Source organism: Chinchilla lanigera, unplaced genomic scaffold, assembly GCF_000276665.1.
Source record: "Chinchilla lanigera isolate Chin_1 unplaced genomic scaffold, ChiLan1.0 scaffold00071, whole genome shotgun sequence".
Lineage (NCBI taxonomy): Eukaryota > Metazoa > Chordata > Mammalia > Rodentia > Chinchillidae > Chinchilla > Chinchilla lanigera.
This window is the reverse complement of record NW_004955472.1, coordinates 6,856,011-6,868,264: the sequence shown is the minus strand read 5'-3', so window position 1 is coordinate 6,868,264 and position 12,254 is coordinate 6,856,011. Positions and strand designations below refer to the sequence as shown.

Genomic DNA, 12,254 nt, shown 5'->3' with positions numbered 1-12,254 from the left:
AACTTATCACCTCATTTAGAAACTACTAAAAGTTCAGAGGATTTTGATGGATCAGAGTGCTGTACCTGAATCCTGGGATCTGTCATTTACTTGCTGTGAGACCATAGTTATTCAGCCTCTCCAACACTCAGACTTTTCATCTGTACAATGGGGACAAGCTGGGCTGAAATGATGTTGACCTGCTCCGTCGCTGTCAGTTCTGTTTTGTACAGGGGTGATTGGGCAAGTCCGGGAAAATCCCCCTTTAATACCTTGAAGCCATAAGCTATCAAAACACACTCATCTATCAAAGGAAAATAAATCATTAGAGGGAGACATTAGCAATTCTGTACTCAAACAATTGGGCAAAATCACGCTTCACCATAATCCTCTGAATCCTCCTTAAAACACCTTTGCAATCTGGCCGGTTATTGTGCCAGCTAGCGGCATGGAAGGCAGGCAGTACCCATTAAAAGTTGTTTGGAGATTACAGCTCAGAGAACAGCTGGGTACCTTTGTTATCGGCAGGCTGCTGACTCAAAATGATGAGGGAAAAAAACCCAGCTTCACTGTGATGAAGAGTGCTGAAAAAAACCGGAGAGCTGGGGGGAAATAAAAACAGCTTTGGCCTTTGAAAACAGATCTCTCTGCTGTCCTGTTATGAAGTAAGTGTATGGGCATTCACAGTTCCACACAGGGCCTAATCCAATTTTTTAAAATATAAAAACTGAATGATAAAACCCAGGTCCAGGTGCAAGCTGTTTTCTCTTGGTACTTTGTTTGAAAAAGCGTTTGTATCAGGAAAGTGCACACACGGCCCTCTCTCTCATACCCAGCTGCCTTCACTCTCCAGGACTGCAGGAATCCTGGCCACAGAAGGATTCCCACTGGGCATTAGAGGGAGATGCTGCCCTTGTCAACAATGAATATGAGTCACATAACTAACTGCTCCTGCTTTAAGCTCCCAGGCATTCAACTCTGTGGATCTCCTTACAGTTTAGGGAGAATCGGGTACCAGAAATATCCATCCCTCAACGCCTTGGGGCATTTCTGTTCACTACTGAAGAGAGCTTAAGGAAACAGGCAGAATGGATTTTCTTAATCCCATCTACAGATAAAAACACTGAAACTTCTAATGGTGAAGCAACCTGTCCAAGGCCACAGAATCGGCTGCTGACCAATCTGGAATCCTGGAAGGAGAACGCACAGCCTCCTGCTGAACATACATTGACACGGAGCCTGGTGGACACTCTGTATTTCCGGAGGTAGCTGATCTAGACAGCAGTGCTGCCTCTGAGGAACAGTGTAGGGAAAAGGATACAGTTTTAAGATGAAGCCTTCCAACATGCTCTGGCTTTCTCTTGTTCAAGAAACAGATTTGCAAGTGGGAGTTTTTCAGACACAGTAGCCGGCAGGCTGGGTTAGCCTCACTCTTTCTATGGTAATTTATCTAAAATAAATTCCTGAAGCTTCCAAATGAGATGAGGAGTGTGCTAGAAAACTAGAAAACATGGCATCAACAGAAGTCCGTACTGCTGCAGCTAATACCAAGCCTGTCCCACTCTGCATTTACTTCCGTGATTCTTTTAGTTACTTGTTGCGTTGGTTGAGTGTCAGTTACGTCTTTCATTTTTTGCACATTGTCCACTGGGCCCCACTCAGTGTGTTACACTAAATAGGCGTTCACAAGTTCTTTTAACAAATTCTCATTGAATTTTACCAGGTTCTAAGAGCTATATACATTAGATTCTAGTAGTGGGAAGAATTTGAATGATGAAGAAAAGTTAGGAGAGGAGCAAAAGTCAGTACCTTCCAAAATGGAAGCATGTCGGAGACAAAAGGCAGTTCTAGGAAGCTGTCTCATTAGCAGCCATGAAAGTTCTTGCTGGTCTGCTCTGGCCCATTGCTCCGTCCTGCTGAACGCCTCACGGGAGGTCCCGTCAGCAGCTTTTGTGGGGAGGGTGGCAGGCAGAGCAGCGGGCAATGGCATAGCTTTAAAAGTCTCGGGCGAGTAAGTAAACTAAAATGTCAGTTGAGTGATTTCATTAGGAACTGATGTTTGTCTTAACTTTTAAAAAGAGTTTGAAGTTAGAACATTTTTATTATGGCAAAAATATGTAAATATTTTGAAGTAGTTGCATTCCGCCCAGGATTAATGCTATCCTTAATAAGCTAATGTTGTCTATGAAATAGTCAAAGTATTTTTAAACCCATGATCATCTGCTAAATTTACTAGGATGACAGCAGAAAATCTTGCTGAGTTCATTTAGTGAGTTTGGCATGAAGTCAGCCCAAGCTACGTGTGTAGTCTCTTTGAAGGACTTCCTGCAAATAATAACTTTACCCTTTCATCCCTCCCAAGTTCATCACTTTCTCCTGAGCCCTTGTGAAGTTCTCTTCTTGCAAACACAACTTTAAATATTTTTTCAAACACGAGGCAATCATTTTCTTGAACTTCTGAATGTCTCCCTTTAAGAGGTTGCTTAGTAATGCTTCACTGGCTCTGAGGGTCTCCAGCCCCCCTAAGTGAATCAGCTTCCCCTCCCCTCTCCACTGTACCTGAATCCTGTGAGGTGTGGGTTTCCTGGGGCCAGGGCTTGCTGAGGCATTCAGCAGCGTGTGTGCCAGCTGCTGCTCTGCTCCCTAGCGTGCATCTTAAAACAACACAGCTTCTTTGCTGGTTGTTGAATAGGCAGAAGGGCAGCTGTGAAGGGCAGAGGAAAGCTGATTATTCATTTTCTTTCCTTTGGAAATTCTGCTTGGGGATCTTGTTTCCATTTAGAATGTTTCCCCAGAAGCCCATTCTATTCAGCTCTCTTGCTAGGGAGCATTTTCAGTCAATTTACCAAAATGTATATATCCAAGGCACTTAGTTAGTTGGAGGTTTTGCATGTATTCTAGTTAGGAAATCTCTGGCTGGCTTTTCCTTGTGTCCCAGAAGCCCAGAATTTCAGCAGCTCACAAAGAACTCAAGCATCCTTGTGTGTGATCCTTGAGGAGAAGGCTTAGAACACAAGAACGGTATCTCCCAGCTGTAGAATAAATGATGAAAGCTCACTCCATCTTGTCTTGGAGAATGAAGATTCATCCCCCAGATAAAGCTCTCAGGCATGACAGCTACTGTCCTGTCATTTTTTTCTGCTATGAGTTCAAAAATGATATTTTATCACTGGGCGCGGTGGCGCATGCCTGTAATCCCAGCATTTGGGAGGTGGAGGCAGGAGGATCCTAGCAAGTTTGAGACCAGCCTGGGCTACAAAGTGAGCCCAAGCCCAGCTCGAACTGCATAGTGAGACCGTGTCTCAAAAAGACAAAAACCACTAGGTTGAAGATGACAATATGTAATATAACAACCACTGTTAATTCTTATCAGTTTGTTCTAAAACCGTGTACAATTTTTATTGTTTTTGGCTTGTTTTATTTTTGTCTGTGTTGTTGGTATATTGCTATTGTTCCTTTTTATTATTCTCTTTAAAATAAAAAAAGACAAAGAATGAAACAAAGCAAAAATTATATTTCAGCTAATATTTGCTATCTTCTCTTCTTCAGAGATGCTTATTTCCTTTCATTTACTGAACTCCAGTTGTTAAAAGAAGAACCAAACTATTATTTCATGTGGATCAGTTGGGAACATAAGTGTGAGTTATAGATTATGAGACTATCAAGCCATTTTGGCTAGCCCATGTGCATTGCATAGATGAAAGGTATCTATCACTGGAGTCCCCCCATTCCATAGCTACTGCAAACCACAGAATTAATGACATCAATGCAACTCCTTAAATATTTTCAACACAGGTAAAAATTGGGTATTGGCTTGCAGCACCTTCATTCAAGAAGATCCAACCTTCAGAGTCTTTCTGTACAATGATCTGGAATTGCTTCTCTTTTCCTAGCTCTTGTCAGTATATGGCTGCCCATTTAATATGTTTTCCTCCTCTGTTTTATGATTTATGCTTCAGAGGGATTTATACAAGCAATGTGGATAAAGCCATAAATTTCCTTATAGGACATATTTTAAATGACATTACTTTGAATTCAGAGCTTGTCTTCTCACAGCAGGTATCAATGCCTCTCTCAAAGCAGTTCAATATAATTTCAAGGGCAGTGTCACATTTATGAAGCCCTTTTATAGTTATATGAAAACTTTGGAAAACTATACCAGTGTTTCTGGCATGCTACTGTATATAAGAGAATCTACTATTGTTAATGATGAACTGAAATAGTGGAATTTCTGTCAACCTCAATATGATTTGCTAATTAGCACATATGCTTTATCTATTACATAGTCAGATAACTGATGTTACACAACCTCTCCTCAGTGAAAACGTTTAGGCTTCTTGTTGACTTTCCCTTGAATAATTACATGTATTTCAGGGGCAAATTATTTTTAAAATTCTAATGCTGTCTTAGAGTGTTAGAATTGAAATAAAACCTATTTCCAAGAATACAGAGCTGATATCACAGTATGTCTGTATTTTGAAAATATATTGTTGATCATTAGTCATTCAAGAAATGCAAATTAAAACAACACTGAAATTTCATCTCATCTCAGAAGGAATACCTATCATCAAGAAATCAACCACTGACATGCTGGCAAGGCTGTGGAGAAAAAGGAACTCTTTTCCACAATTGGTGGGAGTGGAGACTGGTGCAACCACTGTGGAAATCAGTCTGGAGATTCCTTGGTAAACTAGGATTAGAGGTCCCATTCAACCCAGTTATTTCCCTACTGGATATTTTTGCAGAAGAACTAAAAACATCACACCACAGAAATACATGTGCACTCATGTTTATAGCAGCACAATTTGTAATAGCTAAATCATGGAAGCAACCCAAATGCCCATCATGAGGAATGGATAAAAAAGATGCGGCATTTTTATATAATAGAATACTACTCAGAGATAAAGAAAGATAAACTCAGGATTATTATAAGTAAATGGATGCAACTAGAGACCATACTCATTGGTGAAATAAATCAGACCAGCATACGTAAACATCATATTGTCTCCCTACTGTAAGAACCTGAAAGAGCAAATACAATCTGAAAGGTAGAACAGATATTGTGAAAGGGAAAGAAACTGCTCAGTAGGAAAGAACAACTGGGATGAGGGAAAGGAGAAAAGAAAGAAAAAAAGGAAGGGAAAATACATATACAATATAGCTGAGATAACTGTACTTAACTTCTATTGGTTTATTGAAAGGAACAGTTAACGTTTAATTGTTTGATAAGTCTTACATGACTATGTTTGTTTAACTGTGTAACAAATTTGAAGATAACAATATGTAATACAGCAATCACTGTTAATTTCTTATTGCCTTGTCTGAAACTATGTATTGCTTTTAATGTTTTTGTGTTGTTTTGTTCATGTCTGTTTGTTTGTTAATATGTTTTCATTCTTTTATCTTTAAAATAAAAAGTATATTGTTATATATTATGTAGTTGGAGAGATCTATATGAATATAAAAGCTTATCATTGTTAGCTTTTGTATATCTTCTTGCTTTGAATTTATCATTTAAAAAAGGAAGAAGCGAAAATAGCAGAAATTAATACATGTACACATAAAGTGTTAATATAATATTGACTCATCAGATAGCAGGCTTGATATGAACATTCAATACCTATCCTTTCACATTAAAATTGATTATTGTTGGAACAGTGCCAAATAAACACAGGAATATAGTTTATTTACTGTAGTGTTTTGAGACTAAGTAATCTCCTTATAGAATGGCAAGAAAGAGTTAAAAATTTAAATGAGACCCAATGGGTTTTTTTTTTATTGATAAGGCTGCAATTATAATAGAAGCAAAAGCATCACACATTGAGCAGTACTATTTTGTAATGTGCTCACCATTTGCAAGTGAAGAAGGAAGCTTTTGCAAGGGAAAATAAAGACTACATGGTATGGTGTGCATTCTGAGCCAAACAACCTTCATACAAGCAATTAGCTCATTAGTTATTCCTTCTTACCAAGAACAAAAGAATGCAAGAGCTCTCCAAATCAAGGCACTGGGAGTGGGGTCATCAAAACAGGCTGGACACAACGTTCAGGCTAGTCTTTCCTGGCTAGCAGGGTTCTTCATGATGGCTTCCCTTTAAGCAAAGCACAGCTGCTAGGAAAACCAGAGGCTGATGCTATCAAACTAATCCTATCAATCTAGTTTGTCCTAGTAGACTTATGCTGGAATGTATTGCACTATCATAAGGGCAGAGTTTTTAGCCAATGAAGTCAATAGTCTTTTGACTGAAAAGAAAAAGTGGTTGTTATTGGGAAGTTGCTGAAAGAAAAAAATGGCTAGTTTGGGAAAGCTGTAAAGAAAAGCAATTAAAGGGACAACAGTAGCCCATAGATTGATGTAAGTTAAATTAAACCAAGATGCCACATAAGAACATGATTAGATGGAAAAATGAAAACAGATATATAAGATAAAACACAAGTCAAGGGAAAGGTTTCTTAGCAACTTAGCTACAAGAAATTCTGTAGGAACAGAAAAAGCCAGAACATTTCTACATGCACAAATAATGACTGGTTCATCCTGTACAAGAAAGCCTAAAGAATATTTTGACTAGAAAACTACAAATCTTTGAAAATGAAGTTGCTGATTAAGTACAAAAGGTGTTCTGTGATTGTAGCCAGCTATCTCAGGCCTTGATGTCATTCTTCCATGCTGCTGCTTTGCTTATTCTGCATGGCTTTCTATTTCCACGAGTCCAAACTGATGTTACTGTAGGAAAATACAAGTATGAGTGGAACCACATCACTCCCTGTACACAATATTTGTTTGCTTGGTGTTGCTAGTTATGCAACAAACAGCAGTCATCTCTGCCTTAGATCTACTCTTGTGAGCAGGTTCCAAAAGTCTTCATATCTCCTGTCCACTGTGCTACTCTAGTACCACCGGCTACCATGTCTTGACTCAAATGTGCTAATCCAGGAAGACTAAATTGCTTGCCACTTCAGAACTTCACACACTAATTACTTTGCCTAAAATTGATTCTTCTGCTTGTTGGCCTGGGGAGCGCCTACTCACCCTTCAATTACTCAGCTAATCTCTCATCTTCTTTAGGAACTATTCCCAGAGCTTCCTGGTAGTCTTAATTATTCTTTCTTTTTCAATGGATTTTTTTTTTTGTCTCTTATATGCTGTTTTGTTCTTGCCTTTTCCTTCTACACTTTAATTTGTTTCTTGTATGTTTATTTTCTCTACAGCCCTTGAAATCTGGAAGAAATATCTGTGTCTTTTTTAAATCTTTGTGTTATTATTGCTGGTATAACGCCAGATATGCCATGGAAGATGATTAATGAATCCTTTTCTTAGTCTGCCTTGTGTTACTATAACAGAACACCACAGACTGGATAATTCATAAAGACTATGAAGTTTTGTCATACAGTTCCTGGAGGCTGGGAGGTCCAAGTCCAAGAGGTCTGCATTTGGTATGCGCCTTCTCATCCCATGGCGAAAGGTAGAAGACAGGAAGGCAAGAGAGGACAAGAGAGTGCAGCTGAGCAGGAGACGAGCAAAATTCACGTTTATAACTATTTGCTCGGCAACTTATCCACTCCAGCAATAAGGATATTAATCTACTCAGCAGGGCAGAACTCTCATGACCCTGTCACCTCTTTTTTTGTCCCACTTCCCAAGACTGTTGGGTGAATGTGTTGAACACATTCAAACCAGAAAAATCACTGATTGATTGAAAAACTGACCAAATTAGAACCCCTACTCAAGTACGGGTTATCAAATACGGGTATTATCACTTATCTATGCTTTTCACGCACTATCTACAGGGAAACCACTAAAAATACCCCTACTTAGAGGGTAGTTATTACACTAGGTACCAGCCATTCAATAAGTACTTTACATGAACTAATTTACATTGTTATCACAGTAATTTGAGGTTAGCATTATGCCTATTCTTTTTTAAGGTAGGAAACTGAGGCATAGAGAGATTTAGTAACTATCGAAGGTTACAGAGTAGCTGAACTGGGCTTTGAACTACCATAATGAGTTCAGACCTGAGCTCTTAGCATCTAGACTATACAACCCTTCAATGAGAGAAATTCTGAATGGAGGCTCTTCCTAGATAAATTCTGAAAAATGAGCTGGTAATTTCACTCTTTGTAATGCTAAGAAGCATTTTTGCCCAGGCAACCCAGCATTTAGAATGGATTTCATGTGAGACCAGGGCAGGGCAGACATTTATCGTGTTCACTGCAGGAGCTGTTCATTAAGGGGCCGAGAAAGAGAAAACCACTCTGAGACCCGAAGGGGCATCTAATGAGAAAAAGAAGATGTGGGAAGCAGAATGTGAGATCTTGGGAACAAATACGACGGAGAACTGCAGAAATGTGCATGCCCTCGTGCTCATAAAGGTCAAGTGCACTGCTAAGATTACAGCACATGCAGCAGAACACGAAAGTGTTGAGACCAAAGGAAAACATTGCAGCAAACAAAGTGCACTTTCAAAAAACATGTAGGTTCTTCACATGTATTTTTAAACAGTGTGAAAGGTATTCACAGACCACAGTAATGTTTAAAAGATCCTCTTGTTTTCTATAATCACTTTCCTCAGACACTGGAGTTGCTTCTTAAAACATCTCTCTAAATCTCTGCTGAATAAATCATCTGAGTTTCCCTCACTGGGGCTGTTATTCTCGCTCACAAAAAGGAGTTTGGCATGGAAAGACCAAGCTCAAAGGGTGTGGAGGGGAGGAACCCAGAATCCTGCTAGCGGGCAAGAGGAAGAGGACCTGGAGTAATTACTAATTGTTCTTCCTCCTCACAGAGTTAAAAAACAAAAAAACAAACAGGTGGAGATTACCTGCAGGGCTTTACAAATGGGATATTCAGAAAAACAGTTTTCTATCAATGTTCCTCAAAGGGATGAGGCTGTGTCTTTATTTACTAGAACTTAGGCTAATAAAGGAAGAGACCAATAAATTTGGCTAAGCAATTAAAAATATTTTTAAAGTTCTACATGTACAATGTAGTACACAGAACTGCAATTTTTATTTGGGCAAAATGTATGAAAATACATTACTGCATATACATTCTAACTCACAAAAGAGGTACAGATAAAGTGGGAAGAGAAAATGAATTGAAAGAAAGCTTAGAAGAAGAAATGTTACATATGTTTGCTTTAAAGATGAGCATTGCGGGGGTGTCTGTGTTCCAGGACCACAATAAATGTGATATTTCTTCTCTTCTTCTCTTCTCTTCTTTCTCTTCTCTTCTCTTCTCTTCTCTTCTCTTCTCTTCTCTTCTCTTCTCTTCTCTTCTCTTCTCTTCTCTTCTCCTCTCCTCTCCTCTCCTCTCCTCTCCTCTCCTCTTCTCTTCTTCTCTTCTCTTCTCTTTTCTCTTCTCTTCCTCTTCTTTCTCTTCTCTTCTCTTTTCTTCTCTTCACCTTTTCTTTTCTCTTCTTTTCTTTCTTTTCTCTATTTTGAGACAGGGTCTCACTATGCAGTTCAGGCTGGCCTTGAGCTCATTCTGTAGCCCAGGCTGGTCTCAAACTCCTGGTAACGATCCTCCTGCCTCAGCCTCTAGAGTGCTGAGGTTTCAGGTGTGCATCACCACGCCTGGCTTAAAAGTAATGTTTCTTAAAATTCCATTCAGGTAATCTAAGTCTTTTTTCCCCTGTATGTAAACAGGGTCACACATGTGTGGATCTGCTGCTGACCTCAGGGAAAGAAGAGGTGAGAATTTTGAGGCTTTATGAAGTATATTCAATGAGGATAACTGAGTCAGGGCAAGTCTCAAGATCTCAACCATTTCACCAGATATAACAAATTTGGTCTTTAAATAACCTCCCAATTACACTTTTTTCCTTGATAGACAGAAACACCAGTGCCCCCCTTACCTGACCCTGGGGTTTCTGAGAAAGTCCATTTTTGTTGTCATTTCTCTTGAAGTCAGCTCCTCTCTGCCCCATCCCCTTGTTATTTTACTGGACTAGAAGTTCATAAATGGGCTGAACGTTCCCTTCCCCACACATTTGCCATCTCCCTGAAAACATGAACTTAATTAAAGCAGATGCCCAGCCAAACTCATGGGCTACAGCCTGAGATTGTTGGGAGCTGCCTTAGCCGCTCCCCTAAGATGGCGCCTGTTTCCTGCTTCCGGGTTCTTGTTGCCGCGTAAACAACCTTGTAAAACGTGTGTCTGCCTAGATACTGATGATTCTGACCTATCAGCTTGTAACCCTTGCTTTGCATTGATTGGCTACTAAGACCTTATATAAGTGTGCGTCTCTGCCCCCAAAGGGAGAGAAGGGAAGGATAGATGAGGGTGGAGGATCTTGTCAGATCCAACAGCGCTGTACATAATAAACATTGAGAGCTGACTCATTTGTGACTAAGTTCTTACTAAAACGGCGCCGGACATGAGATAAAGTGAACTGCTTTATTTTGGTCTTGGGTGACTTTTCAGAATTAATTTGCTTCATTCACTGCACGTGGAATATAAATCAATTGACTGCTTATCACTCCTTTCCTTACAAACTACATTTTCCCTTTTTCTTAATATTTTTGTTGATGTTAGCAAAATAGGTTGATTCATTAAAATTAGTTGTAATCTCTTCAGTCTCTACCCAGTTTATGCAAACACAGCAAAGGCAAGTTACAAATAATTCATTTTGAGCATTATGGTCCACTGTTTGATGGAGAAGACCCCACTACCAAGATGAACCTGAAATTCAGAACTTGCTGAATTGGGAAATTATAAGCGATGAGCAATCTGGTGAAACTTTACTGTCAACTTTTTAAGTGGTTTTCTAATGCTGAAGTTTTTTGTTGTCCTATATATTTTTTGTTTTGCTTTTATTTTTGCTTGAGGCAGGAATGTTACTATCTCAAAATATAGATCACTTTTAGTTCTAAAAGTCAGGTTTTGTATTTTAAATAATTATACCCCTTTTTCTTGACAGGAATAATTTTATTCTCTATTATGACATAGCTCATACTCTAGCTGCTTATATCAATTACATTGTTCCAGCGCATACTGAGTAGCTGCCTACTTGAAATTGTTCTTCTGTTGGCTACAACGCATTGCTTGCCAGTTATAGAGTAAGGACTTTGTCTAGACTGCTTCCAAACCTTAAGAAACATTTCAAGGAATGTTTTCAGCATTAAGTTAGTGAGAAGGAAACTGAAGCTCATAGAAATTACCCTAAACACATAGACTAATTAACAGAGCCAATACTTTGAGCTTAAATGATGTCTGGTTCCAACACTCATGTTTTTTCCAGTACAACATATTCGCTGCTAACTCCTTTGGGAAAATACCTTAAAGGAGGATAGCTGGGTAAAATGGAATTTCTATTTTTAGTTTTTGGAGGAATCTACATAGTGATTTCCACACTGGTGAATATATATATTCTCTCTCTCTCTCTCTCTCTCTCTCTCACACACACACACACACACACACACACACACACACTAGAAGAGAGATAAATAGGAAGTAGAGTGGTCAAATACCTCCCCAAAATATAAATTCATTGTTTTAAAAATATATCAATAAATATGCTAATTGTTTCCTTTATTTAATAGTTTAGTTTATTGAAAGAAAGATTTGTTTCATTAATCTATTTGCTTCTTTTTTATAAGAATCTTGTTGGTTTATATCTCATACTCTGAGTACTACTATAAAAATAATGAAACATAGTGTAATAACAATTGCTATTCTCTTATTTGACTGTGAGATTTTTTTCATAAAATAAAAAGGAGGTAAAAAACTTAACCTACTATTTTGCCCTCTACATATTATCAAACACTTAGCTCTGTGTTGTAACAGCGAAGAGATTAGTGTTCAGTTCAGATTCTGCCCGTGGAGTTATCAACTTGGCAGGAAAAATGGTGAAATACTGACAGTATCTGTGGGAGGGACCGCTTCATGAATGGAATAGGTATAATCGTACCATTGTATTGCTGTTAATATTTCCTTCAGAAAAACCAGACTCTAATCAAAGGGAAATAGGGAATTGTTTCCACTACTGTTGGCTGATCGGGTCCCTCAAAGAAAACTAGACCAGCTGTGTCTGTATCTATCATCTCTTCTTCCTACTGCACCTCATTCACTGGAGTTTTTCAGAGGTGGAGGTGGATGAGGCCAGACAAAGCAGCCAGAGTCCAAACATGGGTTCTTATCAGCATACCTCAGAGTCCGTAACAAGCGGTATAAGACAGAGGATGGACGGATGGATGGTTATCTTAAGGTTCAGCATTCAGCCTGTGCTGAGTAATTGAATTGCTGGGAACCGTATCTTACTTGTCTACTATGT

The 12,254-nt window shown here is 38.9% G+C and overlaps 1 protein-coding gene across 11 annotated transcripts in view; it reads right to left on the bottom strand.

Annotated features, from left to right (window-relative positions):
* The window catches only part of Lingo2 (leucine rich repeat and Ig domain containing 2), a 1,180,631-nt gene that overhangs the window by 102,888 nt on the left and 1,065,489 nt on the right, over positions 1–12,254 (bottom strand). For 6 of the 11 annotated variants that reach the window (XR_263557.2, XR_263553.2, XR_263558.2 and 3 more), the window contains exon 1: positions 9,837–10,311. The exons of 2 other annotated variants lie outside the window; for them this stretch is intronic. The gene's annotated coding sequence lies outside the window, so the exon portion shown is untranslated. Of the gene's footprint in view, positions 1–65; positions 284–2,538; positions 2,684–9,836; positions 10,312–12,254 lie in introns of those variants that run through there. 3 more of the 11 variants (XR_263554.2, XR_001237087.1, XR_263555.2) reach the window with 2 other exon arrangements.